Source organism: Protopterus annectens, chromosome 2.part0 (assembly GCF_019279795.1).
Source record: "Protopterus annectens isolate FY-2018-M chromosome 2.part0, PAN1.0, whole genome shotgun sequence".
Classification (NCBI taxonomy): Eukaryota; Metazoa; Chordata; order Ceratodontiformes; family Protopteridae; genus Protopterus; species Protopterus annectens.
Window position 1 is genome coordinate 125,219,241 of NC_056728.1, and position 15,634 is coordinate 125,234,874.

General features: G+C 48.5%; 1 protein-coding gene across 1 annotated transcript in view; it reads right to left on the reverse strand.

The window, feature by feature from the left end:
- The window catches only part of LOC122792710 (armadillo repeat-containing protein 8-like), a 1,055,700-nt gene that overhangs the window by 110,069 nt on the left and 929,997 nt on the right, over positions 1-15,634 (reverse strand). The window lies entirely within an intron of this gene.

Sequence of the window (15,634 nt, forward strand, 5' to 3'; positions counted from 1 at the left end):
GAGTCCTTAATTGGAGGACGCAAAAGAAAGGTGCCTTTAAGAAAAGCCTTAAACAGTCTAGAAGAGGCCAGGGCATTCATGTTTTCGCCGACGTGGAAATTCAAGATAGCTGCCAGTTGCACTTTCATAGTGGAGGAACTAGCCCCTTGCTGAAAAATATTGGCTAAGAAATCCAACACTGCAGGAACAGGGGCTGTAAAAGGATCCAGGTTTCTCTGAAAAGCCAAAATAGAGAATCATTTCCATTTACTGTGGTAAATCTTCCTAGTGGAGGCCTTATGGGACGACACCAGAATAGTCTTCACTGAAAATGAAAGACCTGGAGTCCTGACAATCAAGGGAACTGGAGCAACCAAGCCATCAGCTTGAGGCTGTCCAGGTTGGGTGGACAAGTGCCCAAGGGATGAGAAATTAGATCCGGGCAGGGATCCAGAATCCAAGGAGGAGCTAGAACATGAGACCAGAAGAAGGGGAACCACACCTGACAAGGCCAGAATGGGGCAATGAGGATCACTTTGCACTCCATTTGGCAAGCTTTCTGAAGAAACTTCGGAATGAGAGGTAACAGGGGATAAAGCGTACAGTAACCTGGGAGACCAAGCATGGACTAGAGAGTCTCTGAGGGGATCCCCTGGTGAGGGGATCAGAGCGAAGAATTTGCTGCACTTTGCACTGGAAGGAGATGTGAAGAGATCGCAGCAAGGCTGACCCCATGCAAGGAAGATCTCCTCCACTATAGAGTGTTTCAGAGACCACTCATATGGAATTAGAATAGCCCGACTCAATCTGTCCTCTATAATGTTGGAGCATCCCAGAATGTGCGTTGCAATCAGAAACAGACTGGTAGAGATTGCCCACTCCCACACTCTCATAGCCTCCCAACACAGAGGGTAAGTTCTGGTCCCTCCCTGTTTGTTGATGTACCAGACAACAGACTTTGTCTGACTGAATTGCAATCGTCCCCAGAGGAAGAAAAGTGTGGAAGGCTTGCAACGCTAAAAGCACTGATCTCATCTCCAGAACACGGATATGCAATCTGGTCTCGAGCTGGGACCACGTGCCTTGGACTGTCCTCCCCAGATAATGGCCCCACCCGAGCTAGGAGGTGTCCGTGGTCACTGTGGCTTGGGCTGTGGGTGAAACAAATGGGCATCCCGCTAAGATCTCCGGCAATTGGAGCCACCAGAGAATTGACACCCTGCAGGCTTTGCTGATTTGAATTGGATATTCCATGGGGAGATCTAGCCAAGCCTATTGTACGGCTAGAGTCCATTGAAGAACACATATGTGAAGATGCGCACAGAGGAGGACAGAGATTGCTGCATCCATAGAGCCCAGGGCTCCGAGAACATCGCCCTCCTTTGGTAACCTGGGGCTAAGAACTACTGATATATGGACCCATAAGCTCTGGACCCTGTCTGGAGTTAGGAAAACTTTTAGTCGAAGGGTGTCGAGCCATGCCACAATAAAGTCCAAGATCTGCACCGGATCCAAGAGGGACTTGGAAACACGGATAATGATCCCTAGCCAGTCTGAAAGATGAAGGAAGGAGTCTCTAAGCTAGGCAAAGAAGACACTTGGAAGCAGCAAGGAGCTAATTGTCTAGGTAAGGGAATACCTGAATTCTCTGAAGCCTCAGCTGAGCCGCTACGACTGCCATTACCTTGGTAAACACCATGGGAGCTGTGGTGAGACCGAAGGGTAGGGCTCTGAACTGGAAATGACTGGCTTCCAGCCAAAAGCGAAGGAATCTCCTGGAGCTACTGCGAATCTTGATGTGGTAGTAAGCGTCCTGGAGGTGTATCGAGCACATCCAGTCACATTCTCGAAGATAAGGTAGAATGGACTGTAGGGTGACCCATCTGAAATTTCTGCTTGGAGACAGCCAGGTTTAAGAATGACCGGTCCAAAATGGGCCTGAGGTCCCCTATCTTTTTTGGCACTAAAAAGAACCAGGAGTAAACGCCTGATCTGGACTGATCGGGGGAGGGGGGGTCTGGTTCGATGGCTTGTTTGTGAAGCAACTTGGAAATCTCTAGCGCTGCAGTCTCCCTTTGAGCGGGTCGGACACCTGGGAGGCACTTTGGGTGGACGCAAGGGGTAACAAATGGGATGGTGTAGCCTCTGGATATTATTTGAAGCACCCAATGATCTGCAGTTATGGACTCCCAAGCCACTGGGTGCAATGATAATCTTCCCCCGACTGCTTCCAGAGTAGGACAGTTGGGCAACCCCTCAGGGCTGCTGCATGGGCCTGTCCGAGAAGGGCTTCCTAGACCCAAAGTTCCTCGGACCCCTCTGCCTCTGGGGTGGCGTCTGTCCTGTCCCCCTCTGCCTCTAAGGGACGAGTTGTCCTGAGAGTTCCGGGAAAACTGTGATTTTCGGAACCACATCTTCTTTTGCCCTCTCTGATTCCTAGAAAAGGATATTTGAGGCCTAGAGAAGCGGACTCCAATGGCAGACAAAGTCTTCCCATCCTTTTCGCTCTGGACAAGGATGTCACCTATGGTCTTCCCAAAATGAGAAGAACCATCAATGGGAGCATTTGTGAAAGACGTCTTTAAGGGGTCCGCAAATTGACACAGTCTGAGCCAAGTGTGTCACCTCATAGTCCTACCTCACCCAATCCTAGCTGCTCCTTCTGTACCATGGGAAAGGAGGCACATAGACATGTTCGATACTGACTTCAGAGTCAATATTTTCATGGAGAACAGATGCTTGTCCTCTGGGGACAAAGACTCTGGGGGTGACTCAGCTAACTCTGTGACTAGGTCTCACTGCAGTCATATAACGTGTGCCAAATAGTTCAGCGCTCGGATAGAAAACATCGCTGAAAAATACACTCGCTTCCTAAACTGATCTCCTGAGCCAGTTCACTCTTGGTGGCTGCTGCAACCACCATAGCATCCACGGGGGATCCTTTATACCAGGCCTGTCTGTCGGAGGGTGGAGAGAGAATCTTGTCCTGGCATTTAGGTATCGGTTCTATGGTATTAGGCTCCTTCCATGCCCGCGTGGTGATAAGATCCACTAAAGGATCCACAGGAGGGGACACCCAGGACGTAGACGGGCCCGTGCCAAAAGCCTTCAGAAACACAGACTCATCCGTAGAAGGTTTTGGGGCTGACCAACCTCCCCTCTGGCGGAGGATCTCCATGATGTCTCCAAAGCAGACATCCTCGGGAGGTGACCTGGGGGAACCTTCTCCTTCATCTAAATCAGTGTCTTCTGTCCAGGACTCTGGGGAGTCCAGGTGCCTCCTTTTACATGTGTGCTTACGGGGACCCTCTTCAGTGGGACTCTCTGAAGAGGGCTCGTGAGCCACGGGGGTTCCTCCAAGGGAAATGCCTGGGGCTCCTCTAGCACAGGCTGTCCCTGGGACAAGCTGAAGGGAGTCATAACCGAATCAAAGGGAGTCTGGGCAGAATCCAAGAAAATAGGCTGGAGTCTCGATCCTTGGGAGAGAACCCTCTCCACCACGTTGAATGCCGATGGAGAGCACACCTCCTTAGCACCCAACAAGGAGGAAGCTCTCCCAGGGTCTGCCGTGAGGATCAAGGCCAAGGCTGAGGTAACCAGAGCTCCAAAGGAATGGCTTGGATGCAACAAAGTTGGAGCAGAAGACACCTCCATCCCTCAAATCAGACTCCCCGTCCTTGGCCCCTAGAGTTGCTCGGATCCGAACAAGTCGGATTCGAGGAACTCAAGGTAATCGCCGGAGTCGAGGTTGGAGGAACCGTCGGTGTCATACCCCCAGCTCCAAAGATCCTCAGATCCATAAACCCCGAAACCGCTGACCGGATAGGGGAAGGAGAAAGTCGAAAAAAGAGCATGGAGGTCGCGCCCTCCAGAGGGAGAGGATCCTGGCAAGACTCCCATCTGGATTTGGGTCTGAATAAATCTCATCATCTTCTCCATATCCAACTCAGAGAGACTCAGAGTCAAGCGCGAGGAAGCGACCGACTCTGATATAACTGGTCGCTTCGATGACCTGGATGCAGGCCTCGAATCCAAGGGCTCTGTCGGCTCCTGGGAGAATCTCGGGGAGTAGAGCCGAGGAGACGTAGGTCTTGACACCTTAGAAGGTGGGCTAGGGAAGGGCTCCCGATCTATAGACAGTTTACAGGGCCTATCCCGCTTCTTCTCTTAGTCCTAATCCTTCTGTCTCTTCCTTTGGCCTCCCCTTCAACAGGTCTAGTGGGAGGGTGAGGTTGGGCAGCTGCTGCGGGAGCCAACGCTGATGAGTCCAGAATGGAAGCAAATAGAAGGGCTTTAGACACCAGTTCGGCCTTTCTTTCCTTCAAGGCCCTGGGGATAAAACTTTTAGTTATGTACTTACCATAACTTTAGATGTATGGGATCCATCTCGCCTACATTCTCTACAGATGGGTTCGGAGCTGATCCTCGGCTCCGACTCGGCCGCTATACAATAGAACGCAGTCTCTTATTGGCGGAGTTACCTCGTATCCCAGGATGCACCACTACTGCTTCCCCAGATCTTGTTTGTCCACACACATGCACACACACATAGACTGTTGTTATAACATTGCCAGGTGTTTCAAGAGAGGAAACAGTTGAATTTGGATCGTCCGGTCTCTTCTGGCCTACAAGGCAGGGGGAAGGAGGGTGGGTTATTAGGAATGTAGGCGAGATGGATCCCATACATCTAAAGTTATGGTAAGTACATAACTAAAAGATGTAATGTGATCCTATCTCGCCTACATTCTCTACAGATGGGACAGCGTCCCTAGCACCTAATTCCTGGGTGGCTCACTGGAAAACGGTCCGGAGAACCGTGGAACCGAAGGAAGCTCGACCCCTAGATGCCACATCCAATTTGTAGTGAGAAATAAAGGTGTGTAAAGAAGACCACGTAGCAGCCGCACAGATGTCATTAATAGAGAGCTTGGAATGAAAGGCTGCCGGGTGGCCATAGCCCTGGTAGAATGAGCTTTCACTGGAACTGTAAGCTCCTTATTTGAAATGCGATAACTATGACTGATACAGTCTCTGATCCACTTGGCAATAGTGACTTTCGTGACGGCTTTGCCCAATTTACTGTCCGAAAAGGACACAAACAGTTGATCTGATTTTCGTGCTTGGTGTGTCCTATCCAAATAGAAACGTAATTGTCTGTGCACGTCTAAGCTGTGAAAGGTATACTCAGCTCTGTTTGAATACTTAGGGAAAAAAAATGGTAATTCCAGTGATTGTTGCAAACAAAAGTTAGAACAAACCTTTGGTATAAAGGATGAGTTTGGTCTAAGAGATACTCTGTCCTTGTGAAATACCAGGTATGGTGGTTTGACACATAAGGCTTTAAGTTCTGAAACTCGCCTGGCTGATGTAATAGCAACTAGAAGGGCAGTCTTCCAAGAAAGAAATTTTAAGTCACAGGTTGCTGCCGGCTCAAAGGGAGGTGCGGTTAATGCACCTAACACTACGTTAAGGTCCCACGCCGCCAATTGAACTTTGATGGTAGACACCGAACAACCCTGGTTGAACAGGGAAGTTAAAAACTTCAGAACCTCTAACACCGAGGCTGTCATAGGGTCTAATCCTCGGAGTTGGGCCCAAATAGCAAACCTCTTCCATTTACTGCTATACATCTTTTTAGTAGAAGTCTTGTGGGCCGAGGACAAAATATGCATGACTTCAGGGTCGAAAGAATGGCTCCTAACTATGGTCGGAAGAGGAGTAGCCAAGCTGCTAGCTTCAATGAATGGAGGGATTGATGGAGCTGTCCTGACTGATGCATCAAGAGGTCTGGAACTTGGTCCAGGAACCAGGGACCCTCCAATGCATATTTGTGAAGAAAGGGGAACCAGACTTGACGAGGCCAGTATGGGGCGATTAGAATCATTTTGCTTTCCAAGCGAATAGCCTTCTGAATCACCTTGGGGAGAAGAGGAATCGGTGGAAAGGCGTATAGCAGACCGGGGGGCCAAGCATGGACCAGAGCATCCTTGGGGATGTCCCCCGGAACTGGGGTGAGAGAGAAGAACTGCTGGCATTTTGCGTTGAGGGGAGTTGCGAAAAGATCACAACATGGAGCTCCCCATCTCGTGAAAATCTGTGTTACCACTCTGTCGTTCACGGACCATTCGTGAGGGGAGAGAATAGTCCTGCTCAGTCTGTCGGCTATCACACTGTATCTCCCCGGAATGCGTGTTGCAACCAGAAAACATTTGGTAGCAATCGCCCAATCCCATACCTTCATGGCCTCTCTGCAAAGGGGGTAAGACCTGGTCCCTCCTTGCTTGTTCAAGTACCAGACTACCGACATGTTGTCGGACTGAATGGCAATCATACCCTGGGGGAGGTGATCGTGCAGTGCTTGCAATGTTAAAAGCACCGCCATCATTTCCAGGATATTGATGTGGAGAAGACCCTCGCCGGAGTGCCACGTGCCTTGGACCGACCTGTCCAGATAATGTCCCCCCCACCCTGTCTGGGAGGCGTCCGTAGTCAACGTGGCCGAGGGGGATGGGGGAACTAAGGGTCGTCCCTGATCTAGGTTGGAGGAAAGAAGCCACCAACGAAGATCCTGTTTGCACGTCTCTGTGATCAATATGTGGTGACTGAGGGGAAGGTCTTGATAAGACCACTGGACTGAGAGGAGCCACTGGAGTATCCTCATATGCAACCTTGCCAAGGGGACGAGAAGAATGGTGGCTGACATGGAACCCAACAGCTGCAGGACCATTCTCGCTGGAGCGAGGTGTCTGAGGAGTAACGCCCGAACCTGAGACTGCAGTGTTGCTATCCTTTCCGCAGGAAGATAGACTCGCATCTGCCTTGAGTCTATTTCTGCACCAATAAACAGAATACGCTGTGATGGCAGCAATACGGATTTTGTCCAATTGAAGGTGATTCCTAAGGAGTTGCCTACGTAGATAGTGGCTGCTAGAGTTTTTAAGAGTAGATGCCTGGAGGTGGAAGTTAGGAGCCAGTCGTCTAGGTATGGAAACACCTGGAATCCTAGACTTCTCAGGTGAGCAGTCACCACTGCCAAACATTTGGTGAACACCCTGGGGGCTGTGGTGAGACCAAAGGGCAGTGCACGGAACTGGAAATGACCGTCTCCTAGGCTGAAGCGCAAGTGTCTCCTTGATGCCTGATCTATCAGAATGTGATAATAGGCGTCTTTGAGATCTATGGAGCACATCCAAACACCTTTCTCCAAAAGCGGGAGAATGGATTGCAAGGTGACCATCCGGAATTTGGACTTTTTCACTGATCGGTTTAACCTGTTGAGATCCAAAATGGGCCTCAAGTCCCCGGTCTTTTTTGGTACCAAAAAGAATCTTGAGTAAGTCCCTGATCTGCGGGGACAGGTTGGATGACTCCTTTTTGAAGCAGCTTCGAAATTTCGCTGGCTGCCAGATCCCGTTGACTGGGTGGCGGGTCCGGGATTCTTTGGGATGGTAGGGGGGGGGGGGTTAAGAGAAGGGAATGGTGTAACCTCCGGCGATGATTCGAAGCACCCATTGGTCCTGAGTGATACTTTCCCAGGCCTTTAGGTGCCTCGAAAAACGACCCCCGACTGGCTCCGGAGCTGCACAGTCGGGCACTCCTTCAGGGATGCTGGAAGGAGGAGGAGCCACGAAAGGACTCGCGGTCTACAGTCTTGTGGGGGCCTCCGCCGCCTCTGGGATGGCGTCTCCCTGAAAAATTTCCCCCTCCTCTGCCTCTAGAAGGGGAAATCGCTCTGCTGCGACGAGTAAGGCTTTTGAGACTTACGGAACCACATTTTCCCTCCTCTTCGAGCCTTGGGATAAGGTCTGAAGGGAGTGGAAAACCGGGCCCCTACGGCAGTTAAAGTCTTACCCTCCTGTTCGCAGCGAGACAAAGTGTCCTTTACCTTGGGTCCAAACAGAGAGGACCCATCGAAGGGGGCGTCGGCAAAGGAAGACTTAAAGGCCTCCGCAAAGTGACACAGGCGTATCCAGGCTTGTCTCCGTAGAGCAACACCTGTGCCCGTCGCTCTGCTCACTCCGGCTGCATACAAAATCAGCCTCATGGACGAGTTGGATAACGAGGACAGGGGTAGCCAACTGGGAGTTAACCGTCTGGGCTAACTGCTCAGGTAAGTCACCGGAGAGGGTATCCGAAAGCTCCTTGACCAGATCCCTCTGCAGTCTCGTGAAATGCGTCAAGTAGTTCAGAGACCTTAATGTAAAGGTTGCTGAAGTAAGGGCGCGCTTCCCGTACCGATCCATGCTCCTAGACTCTTTATTAGGAGGATGGACGGACGATGAAGCCTCTGCCACATCTTGCTGGGTGGCAGATGCCACCATCAAGGCATCTACAGCCACACCTTTAGAAAGAAAGTCCTTATCAGGGGGTGCCGAAAGGAATTTATTGGGGCGAGCTGGCACCGGTTCAACAGAGTCCGGGTGTTCCCACGCCCTTCGAGAGATCAAATCCAGAAGCTCATCGAAGGGCGGACACCCAGGAGGCGGAGAGCTGAGCCCCGAAGGCCTTGAGGAACACAGACTCCTCAGCAGAAGGGGGTTTGGACTGTCAGTCGCCTCGTTGTTTAAGGATCTCCAAGATGTCCGCAAAGGATACATCATCCGAGGACGACTTGGGGGACCCTTCCGCATCATCGAGGTCGGTATCCGAGGTGAGAGACTCATCAGGGGAATCGACGTGCTTCCTCTTGCACTGTCTCTTCCTCGGAGGTTCCTCCGAAGACGTTTTGGAGGGACCTCCAGGAAGAAGGGAACCCCCGATGGGGGTAACCTCAGGCCCAAGGGCTCCACTGTCGTGAGACAGGGGGATTGCAAAGGAGCCAGTCTCCGTGCCAAGGGAAGGTGGTGGCGAGATGGTAGAAGTGGCCAGAGAGGATTTGGCCAAGGCACTCCTCATGGCCTTGAAGGCGGGACCCCCAGAGTCCTGGGATGGTTCAACCCCCAAGGCCACAACAGCAGTCGGAACTCCCGCCGCCGACGCACCGAGAGGGAGGCTCGGAACCGAAAAGATCGGTCCCGAAGCATCTCCCCCCCAGGGCCAACAGAGGAGGTCCGCGTACCGAACCCCGACCCGAAGGGCGGGGTTGGAGTTAGGGTCGGAACCGACCCGACAACCTCCACCGGCTCCACCAACACCGACTCCAACGGTGCCGAAGCTGTTGGAGGAGGAACCGAGATAGCAGGGTGGGAAACCGGCTCCGGAGCCGACTGGGCTGGAGTCGAGACCAACTTTTGAAAGACCAGAGACTGAAAAAGCCTTTGAAGCACCCTGTCTACATCCGAATCAGACATCTTCGACGACCGAGAAGAGACCGACCGGGTCAGAGTCGACTTCTCCGCCGGCTCCGAAAGACTGGGGGACCGGCTCCGTATGGTTTCGAGAAGTATCGGCGTCGAGGGAGATTCCACTACCACTGCAATTTCCCTCGGAGCCGAAGGCAGTGGAGCCGATGGAGATGACTCGCCTCTCGACGCCCGAGCTCTCGACTCCGAAGCCAGAGGAGTTGAGGCTGGAGACATCGAGGCAGACCGTTCCACCCTCGGCTCCGAAGTCCGTGGAGCCGACTGAGAAGCCTGCCTTGACTTTTTAGCTGCCGGATCAGACGGGCTAGTCGGAGCCGAAGATTTTTTCTTCCTCAAAGAGGAAGAAGAAGAAGATAGGGCTTCCTCAAAGGAAGGGGTAATAAGCAGTTTCAAAATCAATTTATTTTTCCTCTCTTGGAGCACGCGAGAGGAAAAAGCGTGGCAAACGCTACAGGATTCCTGGAGGTGCTTCGGGCCCAAGCAGTAAACACACAAGGAATGGTCGTCCGTAATGGACATTTTATAATTGCACTTTGAACATTTTTTGAAACCTGATGGTCTATGTTCCTTCGACATGATTAAGACACTCTAAACTTCGAAGAGTACACAAAAAAACTACACAAACTACCAACTCTAACTAACAAAAGCGCAGGATAGGGCAAGGCCCCACTGACTCAACGGAATCCTTGCCACAAAAAATACAATTTTACCACAAAAATCGTAAATACACAATCACACAACAACAAGTAGCTGTTAAAACAGCTTTTGGGTCAGGTTTTGCAGAAAATTTGACAGAAAATTATGTCACTAAGAGGTACTTAGCTCAGCCAAGTCCAAGACCACGTCTATGCTTCAGAAGCGTTAAACGAGATCTGGGGAAGCAGTAGTGGTGCATCCTGGGATACGAGGTAACTCAGCCAATAAGAGACTGCGTTCTATTGTATAGCGGCCGAGTCGGAGCCGAGGATCGGCTCCGAACCCATCTGTAGAGAATGTAGGCGAGATAGGATCACATTACATCCAGTGCAAACACTGCATTGCACCGACAAATGTGGAACACCCAGGCAAACAACACAAGTGTGACCATCCGCCGGTGAAAGCTTATGGCCACACACTATGCATTTCTTAAAAGTAGGTTTTGGCTGATCAGCCATTCTACGCACGCACACACACACACACACACACACACACACAGCCCACCTACTTAAGGCCAACACATTATAAGCACTCACACCTAAGGGGTAGGGAGGGCCTACACTAAACTACTTTACAACAAACCTTTTTTTTTTTTGACCGACGAACAAGCGTTTGGGGAAGGGAAGGAAACTAACTGATAACACACACTCACTACTCTAGAAAAAGGACCAAAAAAGCACTTACTACAACCCTATGCTCAGAGCTATGGAGATCACGATGCTGATGCATGAAGCGGCAGACAAGATCTGAGAAAAGGTAGGAGATGGTAATGGGTTATGGGTAAGGGGGAGGAGCTTGGAGCTCAGAGCAGATGCTTGAAAAGTTGCCGGCTCGGATCCGATATGGATCCGAATACCCACAGGTTGCAGATAAAATGAAGTTAACTACTTCAGATAATATGTTATGTGACCAAATATACAGTGTTTACAGAAGATTTAATACATTTGGTAAAATATCACTGGGGTATTTTAGAAAAAAATAAATTTCTTAATATAAGAGCAAATGAGTACCCCATGTTTTCTTATTCGAAAGGTAGAAGTATAAGAGATTTATTGGTGCATGGCAAGTTTCAGCTTAACTTTAAGTTTCAGTCATAGGAGTTTGGGGGTAGGTGCAACAGGTACTTCCCCTTGTGGAAAGTGCAGTTGTTACCAGTATGTAGTACAAAGCTTTGATAAAATTAATGAAAAGTATTTACATGCAAAGGAAGATTTTCCTGTGACAGTAGTGGAATAGCTTATGGTTTGAAATCTCCATGTGGTAAGGTATACATAGGGGAAAGTAAAAGAAGTATCAAAAAAAAGTTGAAGGAACATGTTAGGGATGTTAAGAAGGGCAAAGAAGAAAGTCTTGTTGGATTACATTTTAAAGAATGTCACAGTGGAAATATATACAGCTTACATCTACAATTTTGGGGCAAGTACAACAAATGTATGACTTTCATATTACAAGAAAACTTTGAAAGTTAGAATCTAATTTAATTCTGAAGTTTAACACTAATTCCGTATGGAATGAACCAAGAATGTCATTGGAAGTGTTTTCTTTAATTTAAGTCTGTGATTGATTAACTGTTTATAATTAAGATATTTAAAGCTAGAATATGTGAAGAAGGGATATACTCTGTAAACGTGAAGAGCCGAGGTGCTAGATGAGTCTGCATTTTATGCTTTGTATTTTGCTGCTAACCAGATTTTATTGGATCCAGTGTGTGCTTACTTTACCTGTTTTGTGGGACAACATTGTGGATCTACTACTGCACTGGATTATAATTTTAATAAAATATAAAGGTAATCACTGGCTTCTTTCCTTGTGTGGTGGTGAGTAGTTCCTGTAGTATTTGGGAATGTCCTGTAATTCTTTACTTTTTTCCTGCAGATTTCTGGAGAGATCTGCAGATCGTTTCCCAAAGAGGAAGTTGTGATCGGGGGGGGGGGGGCGTCCAGGACTTTGGACTTGAAGTCCTCAGGTAGATTCTGCAGCGATAGGTAGGAGTATTCTCCTAAGGACAGAAGCAGATGCTGCAGACTGGGCAGATGGTTCTGCAGCATTGTAGCTGCCTCTGAGTGCCTGGCTACTTGCTGGGCCAAGAACAGTTTGGAGGCCATGTCAGCCTTAATGGGACTATCAGGCATACAGGCCTGCAAGGAGGAGGTCTGAGACACTAAGTCTAGAGCATATTTAGTCATGTGGGTCTGATAATTTATGGCTCTGAATGCCAAAGCAGAGGATGTATAAACTTTCTTTCCCCATCCTATCCATATATTTGCTATCTTTATCAGTGGGTAGGAAGGAGGCAGAAGGCAATAGTCTGGACTGTTTATCAGGAGCGGTGGCAATAACAGGTGGATCAGTCAGGGGAGGTTTAACTAAGTATATATGCTCCTCTGGCACTTTACAGAAGTGGTCAGGGCGCTTGGGGGCCAGAAGCTGGGACTCTGGGGCCTTAGAGGCTGAATTAAAGGCATCCAAGTAAACAGGAAGCACTGGAAGGACTGCTGAGGGGGGAGTGTGATTCCACTTGAAGAAGCTCAAAGTACCTCTTTTGGGTGTCAGTCATTTGGGAAGTGTCCCATTTTAAGTAATCTTTCATTTTGGTGATGGTCTCCCCAAAGGTAATATCCTCAGGGGGGGGGAATCCCCTTCTACAGATTCATCAGGGGAGTAATACTCCTGAGGAGAGGCAATCTGAGATGTGTAAGAAATGGAGTCCTCCGAGGAAGAAAAGGAAGAATCATGCTCTTCCTCCCTAACCTGAGAGGTCATGGGTGGAAGGAAGAGGTAGAAGCAGGCCTATGGCTCAATAAAAGCAGAGTAGTGGGGGCTGAAGCTGAAGGCCTGCATAAGTGAGGAAGTGAAAGTCTGCCAATCTCGAAAGGTTTTCTTGAGAAGAGGAGGTATGTTTGGTTTTATGTTTCTTTTTGGCCAGGGTGGAAGTAGGGACCAGCCTAGCATCCAACTTAGAAGACAACATTTCCGAAGGCTGGATCCCGGTCAGAGGTACCACCAAATCTGGTTCCCCCTCGACAGCGATGGTAGTCAGTGCTTGGGAAATTTCTGAGGACGTGCCGGTTTGTTGGCTGTGCAACAGCTTCCTCGAGGGTTGTTGCTGAAGTCGACGGAACAGCTGAGCGCTCCTCAACTCCTAGATGGCAGTTGGTGGGGCGTCGGGAAGTGGAGTGGCAGGCGAGGAAGGCCTAGGAATCTCGGCCTTCTTTCACGGAGGTTCGTGTTCAGCCTCTGATGCGGGATCCATTCTAAGCGCTAACCGTTTTAGGTGCTGATTTTCTAGGTAAAGGTTTAAGGAGGCCAGATGGCTGTGCAGGGTTTTCGGCACAAATGAATGACAAATTGAGCAGGAGGAATGGTCGTGCACCCGGCCTAAGCAAAAAACACACCTATCATGGGCATCTTTATGGGGTATCTGGCACCCACACTGGCACTTTCCCTTTTTACCCGATATCAGCTAAAGGCTACAACAACCAAGCCTAGGCAATAACAGTCATCAAAACAAGCTTAACTGATGCAACATCTGTGAAGGAGCGATCATAAGATGAGAAGGTCGTCCGCAGCTGAAAGATTCTGGGGACTGTGCGTGCAGACGTCACATTTAAGGCCCCTGGTTAATGGCCCTGTGTGTGACGTCCCACGCAGCTGTAACAGCCAAGACGAAGCTTTTGTATAGGAGCAGATGTACGAAGGACACCTCAGAATAGATAAAAAGTACCTAACCATATGGGTTAGCTCTAAAGGGGCAGAATTATACACTTTTTGCCAAATCAATGGGTCTATTATCTCTCTGCAGGCAAGCCATCTGAAGACAGGAGCTTAGAAGACTTTTTACTGGAAAGAGTAAACATAGGTGGATAAGAATTTGGGTTTTTGTGGAAGAACTTAAATAAACTCTGCACCACTGTCAGGTGATTTAGAAATCAACCGCCGATATGCAGGATTAAGGGCAGCAGTGGAAACGTATCCAAAGCTCTGAAAACAGAAGGCATGGTCGAATGCTTAGGTACACATTTTCAACAAGACAATACCTTTTCTGAATATCAGACAACTGAAAATGCTGCATCATCTTGACAATGGTTTCCCCAGAGGAAAGCTCATCCATAAAGGAATCAGGAGATAAAGTACCTTTGTTATCGAAATAATACGTAATAGGAGAAAGAATTTGGAAAGAGCAGGCCAAGGAATGAAGGCAGGGGAGCACAGTACCAGGAAAGAAAAAAGGTGGCAATGTACAGAAAAAGCAGCAGCAGCAGAAACAGCCATATTATCCTGGTCTAATCAGGAGACACAACTGACATGTCTGGGTCTGACCCAGCAGCGCAAATCTCCACCTCAAGTTTACTGAAATTCTTCTTCAGTATCCGGGGAAGTCAGCTGTTGAGGACTCAGATGCCATCTTACCTGGGGCAAGCACTTGAAGTTCCCTGGTTCTCCAAGTAAAGATGACAGAAGACTATGTAAAGTCTTGGATACTAATTCCTGAAAAGAATCCAAATAGTTGTTTCCAGCACTAAGACAAAACATTTACTATGGTCACATCTGTGAGCAATCTGCCTTCCCCCAATCAAGTCCCTTTCTTAGATGATAGGTACAAAACGTATAAAGAACAAAAAAAGTGAAAACAGAAGGGTCCCCAATGAGGACACTTATCTACCCAACAGTTGAGGGAGAGACACAGTATGTATAGCTGACCAACTGAACTTGAAGACACAGCTCAGTACTTGACTGAAAAGAAAGTACAAACTGCAGATGGGGAAGGCACCCAGGCTTTTGTATGCTGGCCAGATGTACATATATTGTTAGTAGGATATCCCATCTGGGAAACCCTCGCTACTACAGTCTTAAAAATCTCACCCACCTCATACCCATCATTTGACATTTAGCTTAAAGAACATCTTAAGCCTAAGCTGACTTGCAAATGCTTTCCCTCTAGACACATCACCTAATCGCAAACTCTCCTCTTCAGCAGTAAGACACCTTTATCTTTTTCCCATTACTCCCCTACAATAACATAGGACATCTTCTCTGCATTGTGTATGTTGAACATAGTTAACTTCTGCATGCCCTCACCTTACTTTTGCTATCTTTTACACTTTGTGTGCTCTACTCTCACTATTTTATTCCTCTTCTTCCCACCTTATTCTAACCAGTCTTATTGTTCCCTGTACTATGTACTTTACTATTGCTGTTATTTATTCATTGCTCTCTTCACACATTTTGTTTGTACTGATAATATTTAACTTGCTCATCTACTGTCATATTTGGTCAGACAGACAGAAATAGGTCCATATGGATAAGTGCTCTACCCCAGATACCAAATTTAATATGTATGCATATGCGTGCATGTACACAAACTCAAAAGTGATCATGGAAGGTCACTTGCTTCGTAAAGGAGCATGCTTCTGGATCAGCAAAAATAACCCTTTAAAATGATGCATTTCTGTGCCCCCAAAACACTACGCAGTGTTATGATGCTAATCAGCTACAAATGTGAATGAGTTATAAACTAATGCAAAAGGAGCATCTGTTAGGTCACTCTCAAGCACCAAGGGCTAGGGTACTACGTATTTGGTTAACAAAATGAAACACAACTTTATAGGGCCAAGAAACCCAAACGGTGTACACAGTCCATCCCTAATCAAAGGTTT